Source organism: Pseudophryne corroboree, chromosome 1 (assembly GCF_028390025.1).
Source record: "Pseudophryne corroboree isolate aPseCor3 chromosome 1, aPseCor3.hap2, whole genome shotgun sequence".
Classification (NCBI taxonomy): Eukaryota; Metazoa; Chordata; class Amphibia; order Anura; family Myobatrachidae; genus Pseudophryne; species Pseudophryne corroboree.
Genome location: NC_086444.1, coordinates 742,856,734 through 742,877,372, shown reverse-complemented (window position 1 = coordinate 742,877,372; position 20,639 = coordinate 742,856,734). Strand labels below are relative to the sequence as shown.

Genomic DNA, 20,639 nt, shown 5'->3' with positions numbered 1-20,639 from the left:
TTTCACATATGACCTTAAATGTGCACAGATAATCATACTTACAATGGGACTTATGAGCTTTAGTAAACTTCCATTAAGGTTACTTTCAGTGTCCAGCGACGACAGCAAATACAAGGGGAAAATGCTCACCTGTAAAGACAGTATGGTACTTTAATAGAGTTATACTGTACATGCACCATTTATTTTGCATTAGATAGGTATTTCCAAAAATATACATACATCTGGGGTAAATGTATGATAGCGGCACATATCGGGCCGGTATGTCTCTTTCTGTTTCACCTCATTACTCGCGCCGAGATGTTAACATCTCAGCTGCCCTGGCCAGCTCACTGGATCTCGCTATCATTGTTACTACTGCCTGTTCATACATTGCCCTGCATATTGGTGTGCTATCTTATAGATAGCCACGCTGATATAGACAGGGGAGCATAATGTCCCTGTCACCTTGCACACACCGCCAGTGCCACCGCCAGTTTATTATAAACACATAACGTGTGCTGATACCACTTCTCCCCCATAACGGAAGATCATACATTTGATCCTCTGTGTCTAGATTATGAAGTATAGTTAATAGTGCTAGCTTTGTGGTGCTTTACATGCGGGGACAAACACAATAGTAACACAAGACTGTGTATAAGACCTCGCTTACAATCCACAGGGAAATAAGAGTTTGATACATGAGATTAAGATGCCATTTATTGCATATTGGTGCTGCCGGACAGCAATAGGAGAAAATGCTTATTGGCATAGGCCTTCATTCCGAGTTGTTCACTCGCTAGCTGCTTTTAGCAGCCGCGCAAACGCTAAGCCGCCGCCCTCTGGGAGTGTATCTTAGCTTAGCAGAAGTGCGATCGAAAGGAGCGCAGCGCTGCCACAAAAAAAGATTGTGCAGTTTCTGAGCAGCTCGAGACCTACTCCTAACTAGCGATCACTTCAGACTGTTTAGTTCCTGTTTTGATGTCACGAACACGCCCTGCGTTCGGCCAGCCATGCCTGCGTTTCCCCAGCCACGCCTGCGTTTCCCCAGGCACGCCTGCGTTTGTATCTGACACGCCTGCGTTTTTCCGCACACTCCCAGAAAATGGTCAGTTACCTCCCAGAAACACCCACTTCCTGTCAATCACTCTGCGGCCAGCAGTGCGACTGAAAAGCTTCGCTAGATCTTGTGTGAAACTACTTCGGATGTTGTGAAAGTACGTCACGCATGCGCATTGCGCCGCATACGCAGAAGTGCCAATTTTTGGCCTAAATGCTGCGCTGCGAACGAAAACAGCTAGCGAACAACTTGGAATGACCACCATAGTGCCTAGTGGTACTATGTGATACAGTGAAGTGTAAAAGGGTTTTTTCATAAATGTAAGCTTGTGTTAACTATGTATTGAGGTGGTAATTGGGTAGAGTAGTCTGGGGAGGTTAACAAAGTGGCTAATGAGTTTATTAATCATACCTAAAAAGATGAGTTTTCAGCAGTGTGTGCGCGATGAGGTCAATGGTTAGGGAGGCACTGGGTAGTATCAGAGCCAGATTTGCACACAGTGATTCGGTGGTGAGTTTTGAGTATATAAGTGATTCTATTAACACAAAGATGATATGAATAATACAAATATTATATTTATAAGTTATGAATATCTTCTTTGTGTTATTCTAATCATTTTTATACTCAAAACTCTGGAGTGTACTGGAATATTACAGGACAGGCTCTGCCTCCCCGGGCCTATAAGGCATGTGAAGTTTGCTGTCTATTCCCATATGTGTGCTTGAAAAACCTTCAATGTGAAATGTGTACCCCTATCACTTTCTAATACTTGTGGCATACCATACCTAGAGACACGCCTTTACCAATTTCTATGCCACGAATGCTGCTGTACATGAAATCACTCGGTAGGCCTCTGCCCAGCCCGAGAACGTGTCTATTACGTTTTGGATATATGTCTGGCAATAATATTTTGCGAGTAATACATAGTGACAAGCAGAATGATATTATATAGGTATAGCCTTGGTATACCTGAATCTAATGACTGGTTTATCACTAAAAATAATAAAGTGCACGGTCAATTGTACCTTCTCTTATAAGACTTCAAGGATTCTGCAAGAAGAGAAACTAATGGATTATTACTACCTGCTAGAGAAAGGTGAAGGAGCCATGGATTCTCAAGACCTTCAAAGACTGGAATTTGTAAAATGAAATTATATGAACTTGGCTATACATAATCTATTTGTATTTTATATCGCCAGATACCACTTAAAACTTGCTAGCCCTTCCTTTATCCTGCAAGTCCAAAAGTCTTTAGTAATTATATTATTGTAACTCATCTGTGAATGCTTTAGTAGTGCTTAATCATGCAATGCACAACTTCAGGATTATGGATGGCCAATCTTTAGTATATGGCATTTGTATAAGTTAGTGTAAAGGGCCCCATACACTAGTGCGATATTGCACGTTTTCTTGCAATTGAGACGAGTTTCTGAGACGGATAGCATGAAAAATTTCAAATTGCATGTACTTTTCCTGCGATTGCAATGTACTGCGCGCTCCCGTGTGTCTCCCATCGCAATCGCAGATCACACGTGCTGCACGTAATATTTATCTCAATTGCATGGAAATAGGTTTAATAACATTAGATTGCATGAGATAACTCACATGTAAAAAATACACTCAAGTATGAAATTACAATCACAGGCCTCCTGGGAAGCCCCGGTCAGATTGCAGGAAAATTGGATGCAACTCATTGCTGAGATACATCTCCCTAGTGTATGGGGCCCTTAAGGTAATATAAGTTCGAATAAGGAGTGTGAAGCTTCTAGAATCATAGTTATTACAAATATTATATTTGCAGCAGTTAAAAAGAATAAATGTTTATATCTTCTGAGATGGCACGCAGATCTGTGCTTAATGCATGGTCTGGTGACACAGTAATACTTTGTGCTAACACTTGTGTTGAGGTCTAATCTGCAGAATACAGAAGACCACTCCACCCTGTTGTGCTGAGCACGTTGGCATACTTCTCACGAATGTCTGATTGTAACGAGGGACCCAAGTTTGTCCATCCCAAGAACTTGCATGCAGCTAAGAGAGAGGCTGGACTATGAGACAGGCTTCTCAGAAAGACAGGAGACTTTTAACCAATCATAATGGACATGTCTGCTGAGCTGACTCTCGATGACAAATAATAATTGGGACCCGTGACTTTAAATGATGTATGTTTGTTTCTTAGAATTTGGACTGACGTATGTGCCTCACGCGATTTTACAGAACCCTAGACTAATCTAAATATTGAGCCTGAATTCTGAATTATGTTATGCAACTTTGTGATGAGACCTACGTGAGGTCAATATTCTTGATGCGTCAAAGGGCTGCTGTAACTGCTGTGACTTTTTCTGACCAAGTAAAGCTTTAAAATTTGGCTTCTGGTATTGGACATTCATTTATTTTGATTTATCAATACCCTGACCGCACATCACTGGTTTTCAGGGAGCGTTTGGAAGGAAGAAGAAAGTCTTGTTGTGTAAAGGAGGGACTTCCATTAAGAGGGTGCAGTCTATAAAAACTCCTATAATTGGGAATAAGAGCAGGTGATGATCTAGTGTGGATGAAAGGCACAAATCTTAGACAGAGCAGAGGGGTTGAGTTGGGAGATATTTTCAAACGTTGGGACAGATGTATTAAGCCTGGAGAAGTGATAAAGTAGTGATAAGTGGAAGGTGATAACGCACCAGCCAATCAGCTTCTAACTGTCAGTTTACATATTGGAGTTGACTGGTTGGTGCGTTATCACCTTGCACTTATCACTGCTTTATCACACTTCTCCAGACTTAATATATCTGCCCCAATGTTAGAGATGTATGTTTGTTAATGCAGTTTATTTTAATAGCTTAGGGGCCTATTTATTAACATATTTTAGTTTCACTCAAATGTGTTAAAGGGCTTTTGGAGCCATTTTCATGTAAAACTGCTCTAAACTTGTAATTCACAATTTAAAAAAAAATCAGATTGCATTCTTCATAAATGTGTTCTCGGCAAATTTACTAAAAATAAAATGTGATAAAAACCCTGCAGTGAGTCCTGTGATAATCACGCTAGCTTCAGGGATCATTGCGATATCCCTACTACTGCACAGCGTTCTCTGCCCCCAGGCAGAGAAAGCTGTGTGGGATCCGGCTCCAGTGATCAGCTATGTATGTCTGATGGGCACACAAACTGATCACAGTTAAAAAATAAATAAAAATGTAAAAATAAAAAAACATACTTACCAGTGCCAGGGGCTGGGGATTGGTGCTCCAGTGAGGGCGGTCATCGGATCCTTCTGCACGCTGCTGTGACCCCCAGTGCAGTAAAGTGATGCTGCAAAATGGCAGCTCACTTTACAGCACCAGGGGTCACAGCAGCGCACAGGATCCAATGCCTGGCACCCCTTCAGTACCACCGATCTCCAGCTCCTGGGACTGGTAAGTATAATTACCAGCGGTGGGAGGGTCTCTGTGTATAAGGGGTAGTCACATCTTTATGCCCATATATGCCTCTGAGTGAAATGGGATGCACAAGAATGCACCAGGAGACTGTGCTGATTAATTTCATATGTGACACTTATATATCCATGTACGAGTGAGTCTGAATCCGTATATGAAGTGCTACGATGCAGAGGTCAAGGCTTTCTTCCACGCCAACGTCCCTTGTGGTCCGCACACAGATATACAAGTACAGGTTGAGTATCCCATATACAAATATTCCGAAATACGGAATATTCCGAAATACGGACTTTTTTGAGTGATAGTGAGATAGTGAAACCTTTGTTTTCTGATGGCTCAATGTACACAAACTTTGTTTAATACACAAAGTTATTAATAATATTGTATTAAATGACCTTCAGGCTGTGTATATAAGGTGTATATGAAACATAAATGAAATGTGTGTATGTACACACATATTGTTTAATGCACAAAGTTATAAAAAATATTGGCTAAAATTACCTTCAGGCTGTGTGTATAAGGTGTATATGTAACATAAATGCATTCTGTGCTTAGATTTAGGTCCCATCGCCATGATATCTCATTATGGTATCTAATTATTCCAAAATACGGAAAAATCCGATATCCAAAATACCTCTGGTCCCAAGCATTTTGGATAAGGGATACTCAACCTGTATTACATATCAAATTCAGCACAGTCTCTTGGTGCTTCCTAGTTGCTAGCAGAGTCACATGGGACCTGGCAGCTCACTCGCGCCAAATGTGTCGGGTCACAGGCCATATCGAGTTGTATGAGGACACATCTTTATATGTCAATATTTTAGATATGTTTCTCATATGTATATATTTTCATGCTCACACATATACAGATATCAGGTAAGTTACTTCTTTTGGCCAATGTGAATAGTATTAACTCTTTTAGTTTTTGAAAGATTGAGTTGGCAAGAAGACATCCAAGATGAAATAGCTGAGAAATGTTCAGCCAGCACAGATGAAGATACTTACTGATAACAGTCATTTAAAGGAGCTTATTACTTTTTCACGGGAAGTGGTAGAGACTGAATAAAGCAGTGAGCCTGGCACCAAACCTTGCAGTAATGTTCCATCTAGAATTTATTGTGAGCAGGGTGCCGAAGTGCTGGGGTAGTACGCATGTGTCCAAAAACGGGAGTGGCTACCTGGGGTCGCAGCCCCTCCGGCGTCACTATTGGGGCAGTGTGAACCTCACTAATGGGTGCGTGTACCAGCTCTCAGCATCACTGATGTGGGTGTGCCCAGCACCTACGAAGGCGCAGGGCTTCCCAAAAGCTCTCCCTTTAATGTGAATAGATGCCATGCAGAGCCTAGCATAAAGACTACTTGTAGTACTCCAACAGTGTAAGCAGAAAGAAGGTTGATCAAGATACTGTAAATGAACACTAAAGTATGGTTTTGATAAGTGGAATGGGAAGCTGAATAGGACAGTCTCCTAAACAGTTTGGGAAAGTAGTGTTTGTAGAAAAAGAGAGAGCTTATCATTGCAGTGAAGAGGTTTAGCAGGAATATAAGGGGACTATTCATCATTAATTAAGACGCAACACTAATTATGTATCTAGCTCACTGCAATTTATAAAAGCAGATCCAAAATTACCATAGTAATTTATTATTGCACCAGTGCCAGGATAGATGCCCTGACAATAGATAGATGCTCTGACAATCAGCTCTCCAGGGAAGGCTTAATGTTAACACTTTTGCCGCTATTACTAGCAGAGAACATTTTTCACTACCAGGTGCCATCCAGCAATGTTACTGCGCATATGTTACCTTAGGTCACGCTTATGCCCTGTGAGGGTCGCAGGAGGTGAAGAAATCCGAATGCATCTTTATTTGCAATCTGGGTCTCCTTCCTATAATACTCCTTTCACACTACCACAAAAGTCCTGGGTTTTTGCACGTGAATGCTCATCAACCTGGGATTTTTGTGTGTGTGAATGCAAACTACTTGGGACTAATTCCTGGATCCCCATTCCTACTCTTTACCGGGGTCGGGGCTGAGACCCGGGAATTTGCCAGCTTCTAGACATAACAAATTCACATCTCTAAGTCTGAAGGAGGTATAAGAAAGAGCAGTGGCATTAGTTTCACAGTAAAGCACCATCAGGTCTTCAGTGCACCAATAGGTTGTATTTTTCCCCGTTTGTAGTGCTGCCAAGGGGGGCAAATGGTTTTATGAGAAGGAATGGCCATGCATCCCAGTGACTGGGCCCCACTCAGCTCCCGACGGCCCAGGTCATGCCACTTCTCTACTCTGGTAGAAGAATACAAACTTCAAACTTGTACACATAAAGTACTCCTGATACACATGCTACTCCTTTTTTCAGCTGGATACATTTTGAGATCATACATCCTAATTGTTATACTTTTGTATTTTTTGTGCATATTTACACTGTATGAGCTCCTATATCTTATTCTCTATAACATTACTTGCACTTCACCATGATCTCATCCACATATTGTTTTTCATTATCATTTCATTAGTTCTGTTTTTGTTTTCATTCCTGTAGAATTTATTTGTCACATTATATCCGATATGTCTAATTTACACCTCACCTACTTTATAGCGAATGCGCTTTGATCCCTTTTTCCACAAAATATTTTTTCCTCCTGTTATTAGGGAAGATTTTTCTGAACCCATAGTTTTTCATGCATTATTCAGCGCAAGTTCTCACAATGTAGAACTCTCGCTTTCCATATTCCATTAAGAAAGCAAGCACATGTGGTCACAAATGTCTAGAATTCTTGTATTATGTATATATATATGCTCTCGTACAATTTGCAATATTTTGCAGCTCTGTAGACTATGGGGGTCATTCCAAGTTGATCGCTCGCTATGTAGTTTTAGCAGTCGTGCAAATGCTATGCCGCCGCCCACTGGGGAGTGTATTTTAGCTTAGCAGGAGTGCGAACGCTTATGCAGGCGAGCTCTGCAAAAACAGTTTGTGCCGTTTCTGAGTAGCTCTGAACCTACTCAGCGCTTGTGATCACTTCAGCCTATTCGTGTCCGGATTTGACGTCATACACCCGCCCAGCGAACGCCCAGCCATGCCTGCATTTTTTCAGACACGCCTGCATTTTTGCAAACACTCCCTGAAAACGGTCAGTTGACACCCAGATATACCTACTTCCTGTCAATCTTCTTGCGGCCGTCAGTGCGAAGAAAAACTTCGCTAGAACCTGAGCACAACCACAAAGAGCTTTGTACCCATACGTTGCGCGTGCACATTGCGGGGCATTCGCATAAATGCCATTTTTTCACCTGATCGCTGCGCTGCAAAAATCGGCAGCGAGCGATCAACTTGGAATGACCCCCTATGTTGGCCATCGTATCAGAGGCAGAACTCTGGGAGACAACGGAGTCATCTGCCGCCGGGCTCCTGCTCTGAAGGGGGCACCTCTCCTCCCATTCTGTGACACCATTGAATAAAGTTAATTGATAGCTGTCGCTGTCTTTTCAGTGCTCGACTTCCTCACTGGTCCCTGCACCTTACAAATCACACCCTCTTTATTATATTGAATATACACATTTTACAGGTATTACACCTAAGATTAGAAACCACAACCTATTACACTGGAAGCAGGCACCTTACTGATGAAGCTGTTTGCTCCTGTATAGGAAATATGAGAATTTAAACTATATGAAGATACTTCTCTGACAATTACACGTAACTTCATATAGTTAGAATTCTCATGCTTCCTATAGAGGAGCAAATAACTCCATCAGTAAAGTGTCTGCTGTTAGTGTAACAGGTCATGGGTTCTAATCCTGGGTATAACTGCTAAGAAATGTGTGATTTAAAATAAAAGACAATTAAATGTATAAATACAGTATATAAATTTTTTCAGAACACTCCATACACACACGCACACACGCACACACACACACACACACACACACACACACACACACATACATACATACATACATATATCTTAATATAGGAAATAGGGGGGCACCAATATTTATCTTGCCTCCGGGCGACTGTGACGAACTTACGCCACTGCATCGTATCACAAGTACTAGACAATACTAAAAAGTGTTTAAAACTGAAAATGGCCTTGTTACTGTTGTTTCAGTTAACAAATGGTATATTTTTTTAAAGGTTTCAAACACAGAAATGTTTTAAAAGGATTATACATAGTGTATGTGGGTTTATAATTATTATCTAATGTTTTGAATAAGACCAAAGGTACGTGTCTCCTTCACTCCTACAGTACTTTGATTTACATTTTTGTCCTGCTGCTCCTCAAATCATCAGTGGTCCCCTGGCTCTCCCATTACATACTGCACCCTTTCCGCTGCAACTTTTATAAACTAGAAATCTGTACTTTTTTGCTAGCTCTGCTTATCCCAACTTATGTCATCTTCCCTTTTTTATCACTTTTATTGCAAATGTACAGTGGCTCTGCTTGTCTGTGTACTGAATGTGCCATTGTATTAAAAGGAGGGTCTCCGTGTTATATTTTGTTTTAGGGGGAGGGCAGTGAGAGTAGGGTAAGCGTGGAAGGGTCTGTTTGTTTAATACAACAGTTTGGCTGTTCACTAGCCCTACTCTTGCTGAAAGACTGTCTGTCTTTTTGGGCAGTGACTTCCTGTATACATCACCAAACTGTCTCATTATGGGGTCATGTCTGTTAACATATATGCATATCTGTACCTGTGAGACTGCAGTAGTAGTAGTGTCTACACTTTGCCTGCAAGTGTACTAATGTCTATCACTATGTCATTTACATGACTGCATGGAGATATTATGTAGAAGGCTAGAGGTAGCCCTTGTAAAATGTACAAAAGAAATTGTGCTTAAACTTGTGATTGTATTTCCTCTAACTGAAATCTGGGGGAGTTAAACATATAGTTTACTGGATGCTAAAGGCGTCTTCATGACAACTGCACATTGAGCACCTATTTCTGAGTCCCAAGCTGTTCTGAATGTGGCCGCATCTACTTGTAGTGACATATGCAGTTTTGCGTGTGTTCAGGTGATACTGAGTCAGATGGATCCTGGATTTTTATCTCCATATGTGAAATAGGCGTTTCCGGGTGACAAATGGGCAAGCACTGGGCGCATGGATGGAAGAAAACCATCTTGTGGCAGTATCATTGGCTAATAGTGGGCGTGTTGCCATACTCTGACTTACACCATACTCTGAATCAGACTTAAGCCAAGGGGACACCTATATTAAGGGACCCATACATCAGCAATCAAAATGTATTGTTTCACAGATCCAGTGATTTTTTTCCCCCCAGATATATTTTTTCCCCAAGACGTCTAACTTCGTTCATACATTACAGATATACTTCAGTGATTTGCAGACAATTTTCAGTTAAACAAATCTTGAAAGACTCATCAGTTTACTAGAAACGGTCTGCATATCTGCTGATTATTACCCATACACGAGCAATCTACAGTCCCAATTAATCTGTGAAATGAAATCTGTGAAAAAAACAGGGTTTAACAATCCCAATTGATTTGTGGGCAAAAACTGTGATCTGTGAACCCCATATACTGCAGATTTATTGACACAATCATCTGCAAAACGTCAGATTGTCCCAATTTATTGCTGATGTATGAGCCCCTTTAGTTGTATCTCTCATAACGAGCAAGGAGTACTGTGGGTATAAGTGCTGATGATAATTATGACATCTGCTCTCATGTACGGAAAATGTGGGGCAGTGCAATGCATATGCATTAAGATGTATGTAACCATATACTGTAGTAGCAATAGCAAAATGTGGGCAGAGATGCCTCTAAATGACAATTACACCCCTAATTCTTCTTATATCTCTATTAATTTGACCAACTTTGAACTTAATTTGGCCAACATTTTGAGAAATGAGAGCAATTAGGGTATAATAAGGGAGTTACCACGGCAGTGACCTATCTGTGATTTGCCCATACAAAGGGGGGTGCTATTTATTGAGCAAGGTGGCAGAACATGTATTGTGTTCTTAATGCTGTCTCATGATGGATATGACAGAAGAAGAATTATTAAACTAGTATGTTTTCAGCAACGACCTGTATAAAAATAAGAATTTACTTACCGATAATTCTATTTCTCGTAGTCCGTAGTGGATGCTGGGAACTCCGTAAGGACCATGGGGAATAGCGGCTCCGCAGGAGACTGGGCACAAAAGTAAAGCTTTAGGACTACCTGGTGTGCATTGGCTCCTCCCCCTATGACCCTCCTCCAAGCCTCAGTTAGGATACTGTGCCCGGACGAGCGTACACAATAAGGAAGGATTTTGAATCCCGGGTAAGACTCATACCAGCCACACCAATCACACCGTACAACCTGTGATCTGAACCCAGTTAACAGCATGATAACAGAGGAGCCTCTGAAAAGATGGCTCACAACAATAATAACCCGATTTTTGTAACAATAACTATGTACAAGTATTGCAGACAATCCGCACTTGGGATGGGCGCCCAGCATCCACTACGGACTACGAGAAATAGAATTATCGGTAAGTAAATTCTTATTTTCTCTGACGTCCTAGTGGATGCTGGGAACTCCGTAAGGACCATGGGGATTATACCAAAGCTCCCAAACGGGCGGGAGAGTGCGGATGACTCTGCAGCACCGAATGAGAGAACTCCAGGTCCTCCTCAGCCAGGGTATCAAATTTGTAGAATTTTAGCAAACGTGTTTGCCCCTGACCAAGTAGCTGCTCGGCAAAGTTGTAACGCCGAGACCCCTCGGGCAGCCACCCAAGATGAGCCCACCTTCCTTGTGGAATGGGCTTTTACAGATTTTGGCTGTGGCAGGCCTGCCACAGAATGTGCAAGCTGAATTGTACTACAAATCCAACGAGCAATAGTCTGCTTAGAAGCAGGAGCACCCAGCTTGTTGGGTGCATACAGGATAAACAGCGAGTCAGATTTCCTGACTCCAGCCGTCCTGGAAACATATATTTTCAAGGCCCTGACTACGTCCAACAACTTGGAGTCCTCCAAGTCACTAGTAGCCGCAGGTACCACAATAGGTTGGTTCAGATGAAACACTGAAACCACCTTAGGGAGAAAATGAGGACGAGTCCTCAATTCCGCCCTGTCTGAATGAAAGATCAGATAAGGGCTTTTACAGGATAAAGCCCGCCAATTCTGACACGTGCCTGGCCGAGGCCAAGGCCAGCAACATGACCACTTTCCATGTGAGATATTTTAACTCCACAGATTCAAGTGGTTCAAACCAATGTGACTTTAGGAACCCCAAAACTACATTGAGATCCCAAGGTGCCCCTGGAGGCACAAAAGGAGGCTGTATATGCAGTACCCCTTTTACAGACGTCTGAACTTCAGGTAGTGAAGCTAGTTCTTTCTGGAAGAAAATTGACAGGGCCGAAATTTGAACCTTAATGGACCCCAATTTTAGGCCCATAGACACTCCTGTTACAGGAAATGCAGGAATCGACCTAGTTGAAATTCCTCCATCGGAGCCTTACTGGCCTCGCACCACGCAACATATTTTCGCCAAATGCGGTGATAATGCTTTGCGGTTACATCCTTCCTGGCTTGACCAGGGTAGGGATGACTTCATCCGGAATGCCTTTTTCCTTCAGGATCCGGCGTTCAACCGCCCTGCCGTCAAACGCAGCCGCGGTAAGTCTTGGAATAGACAGGGTCCTTGCTGGAGCACGTCCCTTCCTAGAGGTAGAGGCCACGGGTCCTCCGTGAGCATCTCTTGAAGTTCCGGGTACCAAGTCCTTCTTGGCCAATCCGGAGCCACGAGTATAGTTCTTACTCCCCTCCGTCTTATCATTCTCAGTACTTTTGGTATGAGAGGAAGAGGAGGGAACACATACACTGACTGGTACACCCACGGTGTTACCAGAGCGTCCACAGCTATTGCCTGAAGGTCCCTTGACCTGGCGCAATACCTGTCCAATTTTTTGTTTAGGCGGGACGCCATCATGTCCACCTTTGGTTTTTCCCAATGGTTTACAATCATGTGGAAGACTTCTGGGTGAAGTCCCCACTCTCCCGGGTGGAGGTCGTGCCTGCTGAGGAAGTCTGCTTCCCAGTTGTCCACTCCTGGAATGAACACTGCTGACAGTGCTATCACATGATTTTCCGCCCAGCGAAAAATCTTTGCAGCTTCTGCCATTGCCCTCCTGCTTCTTGTGCCGCCCTGTCTGTTTACGTGGGCGACTGCCGTGATGTTGTCCGACTGGATCAGCACCGGCTGACCTTGAAGCAGAGGTCTTGCTTGGCTTAGGGCATTGTAAATGGCCCTTAACTCCAAAATATTTATGTGAAGTGATGTCTCCAGGCTTGACCACAAGCCCTGGAAATTTCTTCCCTGTGTGACTGCTCCCCAGCCTCGCAGGCTGGCATCCGTGGTCACCAGGACCCAGTCCTGAATGCCGAATCTGCGGCCCTCTAGAAGATGAGCACTCTGCAACCACCACAGGAGAGACACCCTTGTCTTTGGTGACAGGGTTATCCGCTGATGCATCTGAAGATGCGATCCGGACCATTTGTCCAGCTGGTCCCACTGGAAAGTTCTTGCGTGGAATCTGCCGAATGGAATTGCTTTGTAGGAAGCCACCATTTTTCCCAGGACCCTTGTGCACTGATGCACTGATACTTGGCCTGGTTTTAGGAGGTTTCTGACTAGTTCGGATAACTCCCTGGCTTTCTCCTCCGGGAGAAAACACCTTTTTCTGGACTGTGTCCAGGATCATCCCTAGGAATAGAAGGCGTGTCGTCGGGATCAGCTGCGATTTTGGAATATTGAGAATCCAACCGTGCTGCCGCAGCACTATCTGAGATAGTGCTACCCCGACTTCCAACTGTTCCCTGGATCTTGCCCTTATCAGGAGATCGTCCAAGTAAGGGATAACTAAAACTCCCTTCTTTCGAAGGAGTATCATCATTTCGGCCATTACCTTGGTAAAGACCCGGGGTGCCGTGGACAATCCAAACGGCAGCGTCTGAAACTGATAGTTCTGTACCACAAACCTGAGGTACCCTTGGAGAAGGGTAAATTGGGACATGTAGGTAAGCATCTTTGATGTCCAGAGAGACCATATAGTCCCCTTCTTCCAGGTTTGCAATCACTGCTCTGAGTGACTCCATCTTGAATTTGAACCTTTGTATGTAAGTGTTCAAGGATTTTAGATTTAAAATTGGTCTCACCGAGCCGTCCGGCTTCGGTACCACAAATAGTGTGGAATAGTACCCCTTTCCCTGTTGCAGGAGGGGTACCTTGATTATCACCTGCTGGGAATACAGCCTGTGAATGGCTTGCAATACTGTCTCCCTGTCTGAGGGAGACGTCGGTAAAGCAGACTTTATGAAACGGCGAGGGGGAGACGTCTCGAATTTCTTGAGACGGGCCCCCACCGTGCCTGAGACCGCTTGTAAAGCCCCAGCGTCATGCTGAGGACTTTGCGGAGGCGGGAGAGGGCTTTTGTTCCTGGGAATTGGCTGTTTGCTGCAGCCTTTTTCCTCTCCCTCTGCCACGGGGCAGAAATGAGGCGCCTTCTGCCCGCTTGCCCTTATGGGGCCGAAAGGACTGCGCCTGATAATACGGCGTCTTCTTAGGTTGAGAAGCTACCTGGGGTAAAAATGTGGATTTTCCAGCCGTTGCCGTGGCCACCAGGTCTGTTAGACCTACCCCAAATAACTCCTCCCTTTTATAAGGCGATACTTCCATATGCCTTTTGGAATCAGCATCACCTGATCACTGTCTTGTCCATAACCCTCTTCTGGCAGAAATGGACAGCGCACTTACTCTTGATGCCAGTCGGCAAATATCCCTCTGTGCATCACGCATATATAGAAATGCATCTTTTAAATGCTCTATAGTTAGTAATATACTGTCCCTATTTAGGGTATCAATATTGTCAGTCAGGGAATCCGACCAAGCCACCCCAGCACTGCACATCCAGGCTGAGGCGATTGCTGGTCGCAGTATCACACCCGTGTGAGTGTATATACATTTTAGGATATTTTACTGCTTTCTGTCAGCAGGTTCCTTAAGGGCGGCCGTATCCGGGGACGGTAGTGCCACCTGTTTAGACAAGCGTGTGAGCGCTTTATTCACCCTAAGGGGTGTTTCCCAACGTGCCCTATCCTCTGGCGGGAAGGGGTATGATGCTAATAACTTTTTAGGAATTAACAGTTTTTATCGGGGGAAACCCACGCATCATCACACACTTCATTTAATTCCTCAGATGCAGGAAAAACTACAGGCAGTTTTTTCTCACCCAACATAATACCCTTTTTAGTGGTACTGGTATTATCAGAAATGTGTAAAAAAAATTTCCATAGCCTCAATCATGTAACGTGTGGCCCTACTGGAAGTCACATTCGTCTCTTAAACGTCGACACTGGAGTCAGTATCCGTGTCGGCGTCTGTATCTGCCATCTGCAGTAACGGGCGTTTTAGAGCCCCAGATGGCTTTTGAGACACCTGGACAGGCACAGGCTGAGTCGCCGGCTGTCTCATGTCATCAATCTTTTGTAAAGAGCTGACACTGACACATAATTCCTTCCATAAGCTCATCCACTCAGGTGTCGACTCCCTAGGGGGTGACATCTCTGTTACAGGCAATTGCTCCGCCTCCACCTCATTTTCCTCCTCATACATGTCGACACAACATACCGACACACAGCACACACACAGGGAATGCTCTGATAGAGGACAGGACCCCACTAGCCCTTTGGGGAGACAGAGGGAGAGTATGCCAGCACACACCAGAGCGCTATATATATATATACAGGGATAACCTTATATAAGTGTTTTTTCCCCTTATAGCTGCTGTATTGTTATACTGCGCCTAATTAGTGCCCCCCTCTCTTTTTTAACCCCTTTCTGTAGTGTAGTGACTGCAGGGGAGAGACAGGGAGCTTCCCTCCAACGGAGCTGTGAGGGAAAATGGCGCCAGTGTGCTGAGGAGATAGGCTCCGCCCCCTTCTCGGCGGCCTTTTCTCCCGTTTTTCTGTGGAATCTGGCAGGGGTTAAAATTCATCCATATAGCCCTGGGGGCTATATGTGATGTATTTTCGCCAGCCAAGGTGTTTTTATTGCTGCTCAGGGCGCCCCCCCCCTAGCGCCCTGCACCCTCAGTGACCGAAGTGTGAAGTGTGCTGAGGAGCAATGGCGCACAGCTGCAGTGCTGTGCGCTACCTTGGTGAAGACAGGATGTCTTCTGCCGCCAATTTTTCCGGACCTCTTCTTGCTTCTGGCTCTGTAAGGGGGCCGGCGGCGCGGCTCTGGGACCGAGCTCCGAGGCTGGGCCTGTGTTCGGTCCCTCTGGAGCTAATGGTGTCCAGTAGCCTAAGAAGCCCAATCCACTCTGCACGCAGGTGAGTTCGCTTCTTCTCCCCTTAGTCCCTCGATGCAGTGAGCCTGTTGCCAGCAGGTCTCACTGAAAATAAAAAACCTAAAACTAAACTTTCACTAAGAAGCTCAGGAGAGCCCCTAGTGTGCACCCTTCTCGGCTGGGCACAAAAATCTAACTGAGGCTTGGAGGAGGGTCATAGGGGGAGGAGCCAGTGCACACCAGGTAGTCCTAAAGCTTTACTTTTGTGCCCAGTCTCCTGCGGAGCCGCTATTCCCCATGGTCCTTACGGAGTTCCCAGCATCCACTAGGACGTCAGAGAAATGATTAGAACGTCTGTGCCACCATACAGAACATAGACATTGTGTTTTAGGGGAAACATAATGCATAAACATACTGTACGTAAATACAGCTTTGCAGTTCCCCTACACAAGTATGGAGGAAGGGAAGGAGGGAAGCTGGCTCATGCAAGTGCAGGCTGGTCCAGTTACATGATGAGTAACAACTCTTACTGCTCCAGGCCAGTGTCACCGAAGCAGCCGAGCATTTTTCAGCTGCCTGGCTATAACATATAAAAAATTGTGGTGAGACGCAGCTTTTTTAGTTTTATTTAATCATAATTTTTCACCATGAAAAGGCGAATTTTTTTTTTTTGTTAATACACAGGCTCATAAATGTCTGGGTGGAAGGAGAAAGGCTTAGGTTTCTGGAGCACTAAGATAACTTTTCGTTAGGGTTCAATTTATGAGCACCTGTGTGTTTTACTTGGCATTCACACTGTTTGTTTGCATCTCACAGGCAGTGCAAATGCTGAGATCCAGCCACACTACTACTGACAAGGCCTACACATACTGCCTGTAGATTACATACGGTTCAGCAAGCAGTGTTAGTGTGTGGCGTTCTGCTTTATACAATGGCCCTGGTTCCCAAACTTGGTCCTCAAAACACCCTAACGGTCCATGTTTTAACGATATCCATGGCAAAGCACAGGTGGTTAAATCGTAATTAGGTCACATGTGGACAAACATGGTTATCCAGAAAACCTGGACCTTGAGGATCGAATTTAGTAACCTCTTAATTACGGAATATAAATGCAAAACTAAAAAGCAAGTTGCTTGGAATTCCTGGGAGAGCCCTGAATTAGGGTGGGAATTCCATGACTCTTGAGAAACCAGTCCACTTCCTGCAGGTGAACTTACCTGCCTACAAGTGGTGTGGGGACAATCTCTAATGACCTAACATACTCTTTGCTATATATTGTGCATTCTCATCTTCTGTTGTTTGTGTGTGTACTAATGGTAACCAGGAGATATCAGCGGTATCTTCTGCATTATATAATTTAATGAATTGGTTCATTACACATACAGTACACTACAATTAAGAATGATAACCTTGTAAAAAACATGATTTCTTTGATGATAAATAGACTTGTATGATCCCCACCAGGCTGTCTCACTGTGCATGCATATATATACACTGAACTCCTTGCTGGCAGCTTTAGGGTGCTGCGTGGGAAGGGGGGGGGGGGGGGGGGGAATGGTTGTGGGGACACTCCACATAGGAGGATCTCTGGATTGATAAATGGAGGGCAAAAACATTCCAGATTGCCAAGAAATGCCTTAATATAGAATGTAAACTTGTGCAGGCAAATAGCTAGTATTAACGAATAAAAGAAGAATCACTAAGCAATATTTTCAAGTTACCCCCAAACCTACAGTGCTAGAAATGTATTGATTTTCCAGGAGAGTGCCAAAGACCAGGAGTGGGTGTGCATTTTAAAATGTTATAGACTCTCAAGTTGGCTTCAAACACACTGTAATGCCCCCAGTTCCCATTATGCCACACAGAAACACCAGTCCCCATTTACAACAGTATCCCTATGCTGGTGATGTAGCTATTTGTGGGGGCCCTACCATGTCTGGGGGCCCTTGGGCGATCACCCTGACTGTCCTGTTCTTAGTTAAGCACTGTTCACTGCCATCACAAAGGGTGAGTTTGAGTCGCTGAATCAGAAACTTGCTGGTCAGTCTCCCCAAACATAAAATGTTACTATGAAGCGCACTAATTGCACTCGCAACTGGATAATGGGGACAATGGGCCTGATTGTCGGTTGGGCAGAGGAGGATTTACCACAAGGCAACTAAAGCGGCTCTTTTGGTCTCAGGGGGCCCGGCGACAAAGCTGTATAAAGGGCATTTCTGACAGACCACGAGCTTCACTGAAATTGTCCGAGAGCTGGGCTGGCTGCATACTCCCAGCAGGCTGTCTCCAGTCATGCAGTACTTTGTATGTGACCAGTCATGACACACGTGTGTATGAAGTCAGATGCTTTATTACAGTATTTTTTACATTTTATATAACATCCAACTACTTCAAATTCCAATCAGGTGGGAGTGGGGAATGGGGGGTGGACAGTGTTATTTTAAGTACAGCCATGACCTCCTACAATCATGGCTGGGGGGGGAGGCACACACTGACTGGTCTATTTTAAGTGCTACCGTGTATAGGAGATTCCTGCTACAATTAATGGGGAACTGACATGTATTCAATGCAGTCACACTGACTGAGGGGTGTAATAATAATTATTATAAGGGATGGGGGACCTACTAGGCTGCTAGAACCAGTAAGGGGGGGGGGGGGGGGATGCACTCATATAATGCAGCCAAAACTAATGTAAGTGTGAGTAATAATAAATATTTTAAGGTATGGGTCCTGGATTATGTATCAGTGCCTCCTCCCCCACAGACACACACTGAGTGTAGGATGTTACCTATCCCCAGGGCTGTAACTACATATGTGCGAAATGTGCTTTGCACACAGCGCACTTTAGCTGAGGGCACATCCTGCGTTCTGACCCCTGAATGGCCACCTTACACCTGCAGCAGCGCTGTCTGCTGTAGGCAACGCCAGTGGTGGATTTTTTTTACTTTTTTTTATAATGAATCAAAGCCGCCCTCGTACCCGTCACCAAGACAGCTTCCTACTCATTGCAGGATTATTCAAATGCAGGCTAATGTTCCGCGCATGTTACTTGTGAAGTTGTGTGGCACCCCGAGCTCTGCCTTCCACAAAGATCCCTGGCCAATGACGGTGGTGGTGAGTGGGCCAACGACTGACCCATGTCAGGCTGCGGCATGGACTTGACGAGTGTCCGGGAATCGGGACAGAGGAGGAGGACAGAAGAGGCTTCAGCAAAGAGTAGGTAGCGGTCTCTTCATGCCCACATGCACCCATCCTCCCCCCTGCGATCAACCCCCTCCAGAGCAGCCGCATCTACAGTATCATATTTTATGTACGGTAATGTATGTAGCAGTGCACTCAGATCTGTCTCTGCTCTGCACACCACTACATACATTACCGTACATTCTCCGCCCCCTCCCGGCTCACTCATCCACCTCCAGCTGCCGGCAGCATCTATTACCGCGGGCAGCATTGCAGCTGTGTGCCCGCATTCTCCGCCCACTCCCGCGTCACTCATCCACTGCCGGCCGCATCCATTACAGCGGGTAGCGCTGCGGCTGTATGTCTCCGGCCGCAAGTTGAGATCTGCAGCATGAAGCACTCCCTCCTTCCCAGGCAGCTTGGCGCCGCCACCTCCTCCTCCGCTGCAGCTGGATGACTGGGTTCCGTGGTCCCTCATTGAGAAGCAGGGTTCCCTGCAAGGTAAAAATAAACACACACATACACTCTGTTTGTCTCTCCCCCCTCTCTCTCCTCTCTCCCCCTCCCACCCCTGTCTCTCTGTCTCCTTCCCACTACTCTCTGTCTCTACCTGCCACCTTTCTTTCTTTCTTTCTTTCTTTCTTTCTTTCTTTCTTTCTTTCTTTCTTTCTTTCTTTCTTTCTTTCTTTCTTTCTTTCTTTCTTTCTTTCTTTCTCTCTTTCTTTCTTTCTTTCTCTCTTTCTCTCTTTCTTTCTCTCTTTCTCTCTTTCTCTCTTTCTTTCTTTCTTTCTTTCTTTCTTTCTCTCTTTCTCTCTTTCTCTCTTTCTTTCTCTCTTTCCCTCCCTCCCTCTTTCTCTCTCTCTCGCGACTCTACCTGCCGTAATGTTTAAAATGGGACTCTACCTGCCGTACTGTGTAAAAGGAGTCTCTATCTGCCATACTGTGTGAAAGAGGACTGTATTAACCGTAATGTGTAATAGGGGTATCTACCTGGCGTAATGTGTGACAGGGGCTCTACCTGGCTAATGTGTAAAAGGAGCTCTACCTGGTGTAAAGTGTGTAAGTGGCGCTACTGTGCTGCGCAATTTGAATAAGGGAGACTACTGTTTTTTTGTGGCCACGCCCCTTCCCCATGAAGCTAGGGCCCTATATATTTGTAGTGCGTGCTGGCCCTATTTGAAATATTGTGTGTGGAGGGGGGGCGCCAATCTTGTTTCTTGCACACAGTGCAAAAATGTCTAGTTACAGCACTGCCTATCCCCTATTAGCAGGTCCCCCATCCCATATAATGTTCGTTATTGCAACTCTCAGTCAGTGACTCTATTGACTATACATCAGTGCCTTTCAGACTCCATTATACAAGATCTGACAATTAAGTTAGCGAACTCGCCACCGTGCACTAGCGGATTTACCACTAGGCATCTAAAGCAGCCACAAGGGACTGGCAGGGAGGGCATTTCTGATTTCCACTGAAAATGTCCGAGTGCTGGGCTGGCTGAATACTCCTGGCAGGCTGTAATGGACTAGATAGCTGGCAGTTGTAATTTTAAGGGCCGTACGGGCAGTGTAATGGTTAGCATTACTGCCTCACAGCACTCAGGTCATGGGTTCAATTCCCATCATGGCCCTAACTGTGTGGAGTTTGTATATTATCCCCGTACTTGTGTGGGTTTCCTCCGGGTAC

General features: G+C 44.7%; 1 protein-coding gene across 2 annotated transcripts in view; it reads right to left on the bottom strand.

Annotated features, from left to right (window-relative positions):
* The window catches only part of ADAMTS10 (ADAM metallopeptidase with thrombospondin type 1 motif 10), a 291,074-nt gene that overhangs the window by 184,972 nt on the left and 85,463 nt on the right, over positions 1-20,639 (bottom strand). For both annotated transcript variants that reach the window (XM_063916365.1, XM_063916373.1), the window contains exon 2: positions 43-129. The gene's annotated coding sequence lies outside the window, so the exon portion shown is untranslated. The remainder of the gene's footprint in view (positions 1-42; positions 130-20,639) is intronic.